Below are 12,503 nucleotides of genomic sequence, written 5' to 3' on the forward strand. Positions count from 1 at the left end.
TGCATTAGTGTTGGCTAAGAAAAGATCTAGAAGAACATATAGTAATTGTTGGGGCTGGTAGGTTGCATGGTGGTTAGGGGCGCTGGACTCCCACATGGCCTACTGCGGTTCCAGTACCAGACCTGGCGGCTTGCTTTCTCACTCTGTCTCCTATCTTTTGCTCACTCACTCTGTCCCTCTCTGGTCAAATTAAAATAAATAAAGTTAAATAAAGTAGTTCTTTAAGTAATAATAATAATAATAATAATAATAATAATTGTCATAGCAGGAAGTCTTGTTTTGCTTCTAATGTTACATAGAATGTAGTGTTTCCTGAAGTGTGTTTCATGAGATTCTAGGTTTACAGGACCTCTTGGGTAATTCTTGGTTAAATGAAATGAAAAGTTTTTTATTTTTTATTTCTTTTGTCACACTGCTCAGCTTCTGAGCTGTAGGTAGGACAGTGCTCCCTCCACACTTCTCTAAGGAGCTGGGGTGGCCTCCTCCCTGGGACGAGTAAGGATCCTTTCCTCCCCTTCCCTTTACTGGTAGATCCTCTCGCGGATCAGTTGTCTGGGAGCATACTTACGGTGATGTATGTAGTATGGAGTTGGGTTGAAACGGACATTCTTTCTACTATGTACTTAGAGAAGTACAGCCATCCCTTGATGCCCGTGGAGGATTGGTTCTAGGATCCCCTTTTCTCCTGTGGATACCAGATGTCATGAATTCTTTTATAAAATGGCATAGTATTTGCATGTAATCTGCATCCATTTCTCCTGTACACTTTGAATCACTCCTAGAATACTTACAATACTTAATACAATATAAATATGATATAAATAGATGTTACACTGTATTTTTGTTGAATTTTCTATTTTCTTTTCTTTTTTTTTAGAGAAATTTTTGCTACAGGGCATGTGTGCTCACTGGTGAGACACAGAGAGACAGACAGAAAGTGAGAAATCACCCCTTGGGGGGATGGCCACACCGCAATCCCTTCTCCTCCATTCTCCTCTTGGGATTTGGGCACGCACGCACACAGGCCTGAAGTGAGTTTAAAGCAGTCTGATACTCAAACTGCAGTTGACTATGTGGGAGTTCAGCCACGCAACCATTACTCCATCTGCAGGCCCCTGTATTTTATTTTTTCATATGTCTTTGATCTACAGCTGGCCGAATCTGTCGACCTGGAACCCATGGATGCAGAGGGTAGACTGTGTCTTCCTAGTTTTGAAATACTTTAGCTCTTACTGGTTTATGGAATTAGGTTGGGGGGGCATGTGATTAAAATAAAACTATTATTTAAAAAAGATTATCAGTAGGCACATACATTCACCAGAGAGGGAGAGAGGGAGAGATAGAGAGGAAGAGAGAAGAAACTCCTCCAGTGGAATAGGCTCACATCACAATAATTTTTCCTCCATTTTTCCTTCCTGTCATGGTTTTGGGCACACACACGTGGTGTGCTTTTCAAGCCACAGGGACCCAGATTTAAATTGCAGTTGTCTATGTGGGATTCAGCTTCTGTGCACAGCATTTAACTGGTGTGCTATGGGACTGGCCATAATTATTATTTTTATTGTCTTATTATCAGACTGCTTCTAATACACATGTGATAGCTTTAAAATGAAATAAAAAACCATAAAATGCAAATACTTCTGGACAGAGAGCATCTTCAGTGTGGATTTGATCAGAATTGTTCTCTCTGTGAGGGAAGAAGGTGCCCTGGGAGAGACCTGTGTGTGCGTATGGGGAGACGAGAGGGAACCAGGTGGTGGCCTGAGGTGCAGCGGTCAGAGGGGGCTGCTGGTCCGAGGTGCTCAGGACTTGGGCTTTTTCCCTGTCCCTTTCTTTCTTTCTTTTTCTTTCTTTCTTTCTTCCTTCCTTCCTTCCTTCCTTCCTTCCTTTCTTTCTTTCTTTCTTTCTTTCTTTCTTTCTTTCTTTCTTTCTTTCTTTCTTTCTTTCTTTCTTTCCTTCTTTCTATTTTTTTTTCAATGCAAAACCAAATTTTATTTAGAACACCTCATTTTCTATGAATCATTAGTACTTATATTTAGTAAGTGAACAAATAACATGCCAAAACCTGTTTATATTTAAGGAATATAGAAACAAGTTGACAAAATTTACCCATCTTAAAGAAAAGCTGTTGAGACTGGGAGCAGGATTAGCTTTGAAGGGCTACTCCTGCTACACAGTCTCAGTAAAGAGCTTGCTGCCAGGAACACTTGACCACTTAGGCCCTTGGCCATTCCCAGGCCTAAGACAAATACAAGCCACACAAAACCAAACTGAACACCAGTAATAAAACCCCATTCTTTATCATAGTTTCATGCTTCTTCTGCTGTTTCGGTCTCGGAGTACATCCGGCACAATGCTGCATTAGGGCGGCATACAAGGGCATCTGTTTCACTTCCTAACTCTGTTAACTGCTCCAGTGAAGACACACAAGGATAACGGTCTTTTAACATATCTGGCAATTTAGAAGTCTTCTCTTGAAGACATTGAGATGTCTCACTGGTGTCAGGAATTTCAGCTCTTTAAATGTAGAATTTATTTAATCAAATTGCACCTTCTTCTTTACACTTTGCAAGTATGGAGTAGTAGACACATTATATTTTATTTTATTTCATTAAAAAAATTATTTATTTATTTATATTTTTGGAGAGGTTTTTGCTATGAGGCGTGTGTGCTTGCCAGAAAGACAGACAGAGACAGAGAGACAGAAAGTGAGAAATCACCCCCCCTGCCCCGGGGGATGACCATGCCACAATCCCTTCTCCTCCAGTCTCCTCTCGGGATCTCGGGCATGCACACACACATGCCTGGAGTGAGTTTAAGCCGCCAGGTCGGGAACTCAAACCGTGGTCGACTCCATGGGAGTCCAGCGACATAGCCATTATGCTAACTGCTGGTCCTCACATTATATTTTATTAAGCAACCTGCCCTAGTTTCTGTATTGGGAGTTTTAACATCACAGGTTGAATCTTTTGTTTTGCCATCTTGCTCCTTTTCACAATCCCAAAATACCACATTTTGATGATGTTTATTCTCTGTTTCTGGTTTTCCTGACTGTAGATTTACACCTACATATTCAGCGTCGACTTCTTATATTTGTTCTTTGGTTACACAATCATCCTCAGCATTTTTCTCCAAATTAACTTTTTCTTTTTCTTGATTCTTCATTGTGATAATATCTACAATCACATGCCGCATCTTTTCAATAGGCTGAGCCCCTGCCAAAATGGCCTGCTCATAAATTGCGATAATATCTTCAATAGAACTTGTAATTGATTCAGTACATGCAAGACATATCCAATATTTAACAAGTTTTTTAGCATCTGGAATATTTTTAATCAAGTCATTCAGTGTGACCAGTATTTCTTCTTTTGGGCATCCCTCATTAATCAGGTTCAGGCATTCAGAAAATGTCTTATTCACTTTTTCAGCGAATAATCTTTGTTCATCTTCTCCTGCCATGGTAGTTCAGAAGGACCCAACTGGTTTTTGACTTTGTGCTTCAGGCTCAGGCTGGGTAACTACTGAATTAGGGGGCCTTTTCACCCTTCTTTTGTTGACTTTCCGCTCACTCTGACAAGCTTTTCTCTCTTCTCCAGTGTCTTTGGGCTGGGCTGATCTACTATCAGTAGCTGCTTTTGCTATAGTGTGTCTTCGCTGCTCAGTGGATTTTGACTTCTCTATTAGTTTGGTATTAGAAGAGGAAGCAGACCTGGCTACGTCAGATGTGATGCTTCTTGATAGTGGCTTCTTTCTTTTTTTACTTTTTTATTATTATTTTTTATTATTTATTTATTTTGGAGAGGTTTTTGCTACAGGGCATGTGCACTCGCCAGACAGACAGAGAGAGACAGAGAGACAGAAAGTGAGAAATCACCCCTCGGGGGGATGGCCACTCCACAATCCCTTCTCCTCCATTCTCCTCTTGGGATCTTGGGCACGCATGCACACGCACCCGGTGTGTTTAAGCCACCAGATCCGGGACGTGAACCACGGTCGACTACGTGGGATTCCAGCGACATAGCCATTAGGCTAACTGCTGGCCCCAATAGTGGTTTCGTTCTTTTCATGTCCTCAGAAGAACTGTCCGCGACACTAGATAAAAGCCTTTTTGATTGTAATAATTCTTTTTCACGAGGCCCTTTCCGGATAGTAACATCGGCAGAGGTCCTATGGATGCTTTGTTCCACTGTGTCCTAGGTATCAGTGTGGTGATTTCTTACAGGAGGTCGAACAAGTTGTGTGCTCTGGGATGTAGTGCTCACAGATTTAGTGGTAGCGGTCATATTTGAGGAACTACCATTTTTTTACTGTTACAGTGCTGATGTTTCCAGATTGAGGCTTTGTGACTTTAGAGACAGTAGTTGAAAGTTTCTTTGGGGACCAGCAGTTAGCGTAATGGCTATGTCGCCGAACTCCCATGTAGCCGACTGCGGTTTGAGTCCCGGACCTGGTGGCTTAAACTCACGCTGGATGCGTGCGTGTGTGTGCATACCCAAGATTCCGAGAGGAGGATGGAGGAGAAGAGATTGCGGCATGGCCATCCTCCCTGGGGGGAGATTTCTCACTTTCTATCTCTCTGTCTCTCTGTCTTTCTGGTGAGCGCACATGCCCTATAGCAAAAAACCTCTCCGAAAAAAAAGGGAAAGTTTCTTTGTTGTTGTAGAACTCTCATCTTTGACTTATAGAGGTTTTCTAAATGAATTAACCTTAGACTGTACAATTTGGCCACGATAAGATCCCAGGATGGTTTTCTTGGGCACATTAACATCTTGCTTTGGTTTTTCTGTAGTGATTTGTTTCTTTTTATTATTATTCTTAAAGTGAAATGCCTGGCTTAATGTCATATGTTGATTTGGGGATCATCTTTAGTCGGTAACAACTTCAGAGTTTGATTGGCATCGTCAAAATTGTGTGTATCAACTGGTGTAGTTGAATTGGTTAATTCATTTGAAGGTTTTAAAGGAATGCACTTTTCCTCCATTATTGCATTGTTTTTGCTCACTGTGGGTCTACTGGCATTTTCTTTATCAGTCATTTTTGTTTTAAGTTTCTGAACTTTTTTCCCTTCTTCAACCTGGACCTCAGGAGTCATCACTCCCTGGCCTCTCCTGGATACTATCTGATTTTCCTGTTTGTGTGCAAAAACTGTTTTTCTTCTTCTTCTTTTTTTTTGGGAGAGATTTTTGCTATAGGGTACATGCGCTCACCAGACAGACAGAGACAGAGAGACAGAAAGTGAGAGAAATCACCTCCCGGGGGGATGGTCACGCCACAATCCCTTCTCCTCCATTCTCCTCCCGGGATCTTGGGCATGCACCAATACATACCCGGCGTGAGTTTTAAGCCACTGAGCCTGGGACACGAACCTCTGTCAACTACGTGGGAGTCCAGAGGCATAGCCATTACGCTAACTGCTGGTTCCCAAACTGTTTTTCTTCTTAACAGACGTTCCTTGAAATTTTGTCCTCTTTGCCCTATGAAAGCAGACTGGGTTCTTTGGCTTGGGACCAGCTACAGGTGCAGGGGCACTATTGGGGTGCTCATCACAGTCTGCGGTCGTGGGGACGTCTCATGTGAGGAACCCTCTGACGCCTTTGGCTGGCTGCCACACTTTTTCTTCCCTGCCCATTTCAATTATAGCTAAATTCAGCATCAGTGAGTTGAGTAAAAGATCTTCCAGGCCAGTTGCTGACAAATTTGCAGGATGAAATAAAATATTCTAATCGCCTTTTCTGACATTACCAAATTTGACTCTTATGTAAAACCGTCTCCTAACTCTCCAAAAAGCTATTTATTTTTCTCATAGGAAGGCACAAGTTCAACACTCCCTTTAAAATGGATATAATTTCTTGAAAGCCAAAAATTACAGCTTTTAATGGCGTAAGGGTGTTTTTCTTTCCTTGTGATGAAATCCCTTTGGTCTTGGGCCATTTGGCGGTAGCATTTGAATTTTTTTCTTGATCCTCTTCTCCTTTCTTCCCCCCTTCTCTTCCTTTTAACTTTCCTTCCTTTTTTCCTGGAGGAAGGGAGACTTCTGAAATAGTATTTTCAAAATGCCTTTATTTAAATGACCAATAAACAGGACTTAAGGCACAAAGAATAAGAAAGAAGAGGAAGCAATAACAGCAGCAGCAACAGCCATTAATAATGAGAATGGTTTGAGGTCAGAGGTGGTGTGGTGGTGAAGACGCTGGATTCCCCTACAGTTGTTCACCATTTGAATCCTGGACCTGATGGCTAGAAAACCACTCTGGGTATGTGTGTGTGTGCTAAAAATCCCAGGAGGAGAATGAAGGAGAAAAGACCATGGCATGGCCATCCCTCCTGGGAGGTGATTTCTCACTTTCCGTCTTTCTGTCTCTCTGGTGAGTGCCTGCAAAAACTTAAAGAAAAAAAAAAAAGATAATGGTTACTGTTAGTTCATCGAGCACTCGTGATATGGGAGGATGGGAGGAACTTCTTTTTCTTTCCTTTTTTTTTTTTCAGAGAAATTTTTCTATAGGGCGTGTGCATTTGCTGGAGAGACAGAGAGAGACAGAGAGACGGAAAGTGAGAAATCACCCCCTAGGGGGGTATAGCCACTCCACAATACCTTCTCATTCATTCTCCTTTCAAGATTTTGGGCATGCACACACACGTGCCCAGCTTGAGTTTTAAGCCGCTGGGTCTGGGACTCAAACTGCAGTCGACCATGTGGGAGTCCAGCAACGTTAACTGTTATGCCATCTGCTGATCCCAGGAGAGACTGTTCTAAGTGCTTTGCAAGCATCATCTTTTTTGAGTCACAGTCCTGTGAGCAGGAACTATCTGTATTTTAGAGGTGGGGAAACAGAACCTCTAAAAGTTGCACAGTAAATGAGAGTCAGTCTTGCATGCATGTTGCTCTCATGGTTTCTAAGTAGCTAAATGCCCTGTAGAAATTAGAAATAATGAGTGATTTCAAATCAAAGAGTCTCCCTTGAAGGGAGAGAAAAAAGATGAAGCTGTTGGTGCTCAAATGGAAAAAGAGAGCAGGAGCAAAGAGGGGAGGGAAATTCAGAAGTGAATCAACAAGTGACCTAATGTCAATACTTGAAAGGACTCCACTTTCCTTGCTTCACTTGTTAGGAAGCTGAGGCCCAGGGAGAAGAGGGTCTCACTTTTGGTCACAGCAGGTGCTGATTCAGAGCCTGGGTTGGAGTCAGGCTGTAGTCTAGGGCTGGTTGTTTCCAGCCCAGATCTCCTCTTCTTCCATCTTGCCAGGCTGCCTTCCAAATACAGTTGTCCTTTTTTTTTTTTTTTTTAATAAGACTTATTTATTTTACCTATTATCATTATTTTTAAAAATTTGACCACAGAGTGACAGAGAGAAAGAGAGAGGGAAAGTGCAAAAGCAAGCCACCAGGTTTGGGACTTGAATCATAGTTGGCCATGTGGGACTCCAGCACCTTAACCACCATGCCACCTGCTTGTCCCTAGTTGTCCCTTCTTATTCAGTTTCCCTTTGGTGGTTTTAGTTACTCACAGTCAATCATGGTCTAAAAATATTAAATAGAAAGTCTCAGGAAAAACAATTTATAAATTTTAAACTGTGCACCCTTGTGAGCTGCCTGATGAAATCCCTCACTGCCAGGCCCTGTCCTGCCTGGGACGGGAATCACTCCTTTGTCCAGTGTGTATGAGCTAACCTACTTGTCCATTAGTCACTTAGTAGCTGTCCTGGCTATTAAGCTGAAAAAAGAAAAACAAAAACAAAAACAAAAACAAAAACAAAAGGCAAAAACATCTACCAGCCAAACCATAGATTCAACCAACCGTGGATAAAAATATTTGAAAAAAAACAATTGGTTGCGTCTGTATCAAAGATGTACAACTTTTTTTCTTGTCATTATTCCTTAAGCAACATGGGAAAACAACTATTTGCATGGTGTTTCTGTTGTATTACGTGTTATAAGCAATGCAGTGACGAATTAAAGTATACAAGAGGATGCACGCAGGTTAAATGCAAATACTGTGTCATTTTGTAAAAGGAAGTCGAACCCCCAGGGTATCTGTGCTGGAGCCCATGTCTTGCAATACCAAGGGAGACTGTATGGGGTTTGGTACTATCAGGTTTCAGGCATCCACTGGAGGTCTTGGAATGTTTCTCCCGCCAATTAGGAGAAATGACTATAGTATATATTTTTTGATGCCAAATCAGTTGTTTCTGGAATGTCAAAGCTGTCGAAAATGCCAAGCGATGGAGTGAAATTAACAAGGGCCTATTTGCCCTTTCAGAAGATGGCAGGACCTACCCAATTTGCTATGAATGCTCGAGGACATGGACCGTGGTCCTGTTTACGAGTATAACTCCACTTTCCCTTTGACTTTGTGGAAATAACTGGAACCCGCAGAAGCTGAGGAGCCCCGTTGTTCTGTAGTTCAAAGATCACATGCAGTGTTTTGTGCTGTCTTTTTGACTGGGGTCAAAACCAGCAGATTTGGAACTTCCTAACTAGAATTCTAACAGAAGCTGCTGGGTCTGTTGCAGAACCCGGCAAGATTTTTCTCCCTTCTAGGATATTTTTTTCTCCCTACTTTGGGGTTTTATGGTTTCTATGACATCTGGGGCTTCTCTTTTTTTTTTGCACGGGATCTAATTTTAACTATACTGCTTAGTGTGTCTGTGTGTGACTTTTATTAATCAGAACAACAAACACTTATGTAGCAGGTTATTTTGTACCAGATGGTGTTCTCTAGCACTCCCTGTGTATTAACTCATTTATGCTTTTAACAACCTTCTCAGGCTGGATAATAACCCCCTTAAGAGGTTTGCGTCCTAATCCCTGGAACCTGTGAATGTGTTACCTTACACGGCAAAAGGAAGTTTGCAGATGTGATTGAATCGTGGATCTCGAGATGGGGAGATTATCCTGGATTATCCAGATGGGATCAATATAAGCACAAAGGTTCTTTATGAGAGGGAGGGAGCAGGTCAGGGAGAAGAGAAGACGCGATTTCCCCTGGAGCCTTCAGAAAGAGCCCGCCTTGCCGATGCCCTGATTTTAGCCCTGTAGGACTCCTTTGGTCCCAAAGGACTTTCTGAGCAATGGAAGAGAAGACATGGGTTGTGTTAAGCCAGTCAATTTGTAGGACTTTGTTATAGTGGCAATAGGAAACTAATGGTAGGTAATATTACCATCTCGGTTTCACGGAGAGATTAGGTACCTCATTCAGGTCTCACAACCAGAAAATGGTGCGACTTGGAGTCAAATGCTCGTCTGGCTCCAGACAGGGTGCAGTGGACCACTCCTGCTATTTGATTTAAGGCGAGTTACTTAACTTCCATCGTCCTCAGTTTTCTACTCTCTAAAATGGAGCTGTTGATCCCTATACCACCAGGTGTTCAGACAGTTGAATGAGAGTGCATCCTGTCCACAGTGTGGTGGTGGTGATGACAATGGTGATGACAACGATGACAGATGCCAGTTGGGAGGTGTAGGCTGACAGTGTACAAGCTCAGAGGGGGACTGTATAGGTGGGATAGGCCTGGAACATTGCCTGAAAGATATTTGCGTTGTTGTCTTCTTGTCTTCCTTTGGCCTCTTTCTAAGCTGTCAAACATCTTTTGTTCAAATTGCCCTCTAAACACCTCTCTTCACCATACGAAGCCTCCATCCAGCCCAACACACATGTTCACAATGAGCTCAGGTTTTAACCAGCCCCTTTGTATCAGGATCACTGGGCAGAGCAGAATCCCTGAGATGCCATCAGCTCCTGGGCTCAGGGTGGCCTCAGAACCTCCTGCTTGCTGTCGCAGCAGCTTCTGGTCAAGCTGCAAATTCAAATTGGAGTTAAGGGGGACATTCTAACATGGGAACCAGAAATTTTTTAGAAAATTATTTATTGGGAACCAGCAGTTAGCGTAATGGCTATGTCGCTGGACTCCCACGTAGTTGACCGTGGTTTGCATCCCGGACCCGGTAGCTTAGAACTCACGCTAGGCGCGTGTGCGTGTGTTCCCAAGATCCTGAGAGGAGAATGGAGGAGAAGGGATTGTGGCATGACCATCCCTCTTGGGGGGTGATTTCTTGCTTTCTCTCTCTATGTCTCTCTCTGTCTGTCTGGCGAGCGCACACACCCTATAGCGAAAAAACCTCTCCAAAAGCAAAACAAAACAAAACAAAAAGAAAATTATTTATTTAATGTTATTTATTATTATTATTATTTAAAAATTTGCCATGGAGTACATGCACTCACCAGACAGAGAGAGAGAGAGGGAAAGGGAGAAAGCAAGCCACCAGGTCCAGGATTTAAACCGTGGTTGGCCATGTGGGAATTCAGTGCCCCAACCATAACACCACCTGTCCCCCCATAAACGGGTTTTGAGAGAAGGGGCCAAAGCATTAGGTTGTTGATAAAGTTTGTATTCTATGCAAAAATGCATCATGACTTCCCAGACAACCCAATAAATACAAGCATGTGAGAAACTTTTCTAACCATAAGAGAGCTCTTTGTTCATTGTTCAAAATATAGAACTAAATGAAGAAGAAAAGTTTTTGGCTGGCAAGTAGTGTGGAGGTTAAGGCAGCTGGGTCCAATATGGCCAGCTCTGTGGTTGGAGTCCTGGACTGGTGGCTTGAAAATCACACTGGGTGCGTGTGTACACATGCCCCAGATTCTGAGAGGATAGAGAAGGGATTGTGGCATGGCCGTCCTCTCTGGGGGGTGATTCTCACTTTCCCTCTCTATGTCTTTCTGGTGAGTGCATGTGCCCTATGCCGAAAACCTAAAAAATTTTTTCTTTTTTTTTGGGGGGGAGAGGTTTTCGCTATAGGGCGCGTGCGCTCGCCAGACAGACGGAGAGAGACATAGAGACAGAAAGCGAGAAATCACCCCCCAGGGGGATGATCACGCCACAATCCCTTCTCCTCCATTCTCCTCTCGGGATCTTGGGCATGCACGCACACGCGCCCTGCATGAGTTTTAAGCCACCGGGTTCGGGACATGAACCGCGGTCGACTATGTGGGAGTCCAGCAACATAGCCATTACGCTAACTGCTAGTTCTCAAAAATTTTTCTTCTTTTTAAAAATGTATTTCTTCTGAGGGAGAGAGAGAGATGGAAAAAGATCACCCCTAAAAGTGCCCCAATGTGACCATCCACCCCCAGCCTCAGTCAGCCTCGAATATGGGCATGCACACACCCGGCATGTATAGAGAGACTTTAGGACTGGAACCCAGAACTCTCCCATGTGGGTCCACATTGCAGAACATTGTGTTACCACTGAGCCACCAGCTGGCCCCCATTGAACTCTTCTTATGGGGATAAAAACCCCCAAACAAACCACGGAGCTGTTTTTAGATTTAAGGTTGAGTTATTCGGGACCAGCAGATGGTGTAATGGTTGTTGGACTTTCACATAGTCGACCACAGTTTGAGTCTCGGACCTGGTGGCTTAAAACTCACACCAGGCATGTGTCTGTGTGTGTCCAAAATCTCGAGAGGAGACTGGAGGAGAGGAATTGTGGTGTGACCATCCCCCTGGGGAGTGATTTCTCACTTTCTGTCTTGCCAGCAAGCGCATGTACCCTATAGCAAAAAACTCTCTTAAAAAAAAAAGAGAAAGAATTGAATTATCTGGGTAATGTTATGAGGATTGAGCTACTTGCTCGAATCTTAGTCATTAAAAAACTTTCTGGAGTTTTCTTTCTTTTTTTTTGCTTTGTAATCAGTATATTAAGGAGACATTCATACATTTCAAGAATTGCTTAAATTCTGTTAATCCAGATTTAAGCATGTGAACATATGACTTTATAACATATAATTAAAGCTATTCACCATAATCTGCTATCCTACCAACATCAAATTACAGTTACTTTGGAGCATAAGTTAAATGGTTTAAAGTAAATCTGTAATACCTAATAACACCTTTCTATACCACACATGCAAATGACTTCTCCATGTAAAGGTTGTTTCACTTTGTAAGTTACCCAGCTCCAGAAGTCACTACTCGGGGGCTTTTCATGGTCCAAAGAGAAGGCAGGTGGGGGAGTTGGGAGTAACCAGGACTGGTCACATATACATACATATATATATAATATAATATATTTTTATATATGTATACTAAAAAAAAAAAAAGATGGCACAACAGAAGGGAATGCAGTTCTAGAGGTGTAAGCCCTCGAGAAGCAGCACATTATGATAAACCCCTTTAGAAAGGTATCATTTCTATCACTGATGCCACAGGCTAAATTATATTATGCCATCCATTTTCAAGTTGAGGCAATAGAATAGACGCAGAGACATCACAATGAGTCTCACTTAGTACAAATAACTATACAGACCATCACACACTTTCCTACAAATTTTTTTCTCCTTCTGATTACCAGTTATATACAGGATTTTAATTTCATAGCTTGACAATGAGGGATCATACACTGAAGTCAATACATATATCTAGCATTTCAGTCTAAGCTCATCCATGTACATAGCTGAAATCAATTACAAGGAATGGCCTAACAAATGCTAGGGGAACTTTGTAGT

General features: G+C 42.5%; 1 pseudogene; it reads right to left on the reverse strand.

Annotated features, from left to right (window-relative positions):
- Positions 1–2,309: 2,309 nt before the first annotated feature.
- Positions 2,310–12,503, reverse strand: part of LOC102501855 (cytoskeleton-associated protein 2-like) — a 13,426-nt pseudogene continuing 3,232 nt past the window's right edge.

The sequence above is a fragment of the Tupaia chinensis genome, unplaced genomic scaffold (assembly GCF_000334495.1).
Source record: "Tupaia chinensis unplaced genomic scaffold, TupChi_1.0 Scaffold147282_1, whole genome shotgun sequence".
NCBI lineage: Eukaryota > Metazoa > Chordata > Mammalia > Scandentia > Tupaiidae > Tupaia > Tupaia belangeri.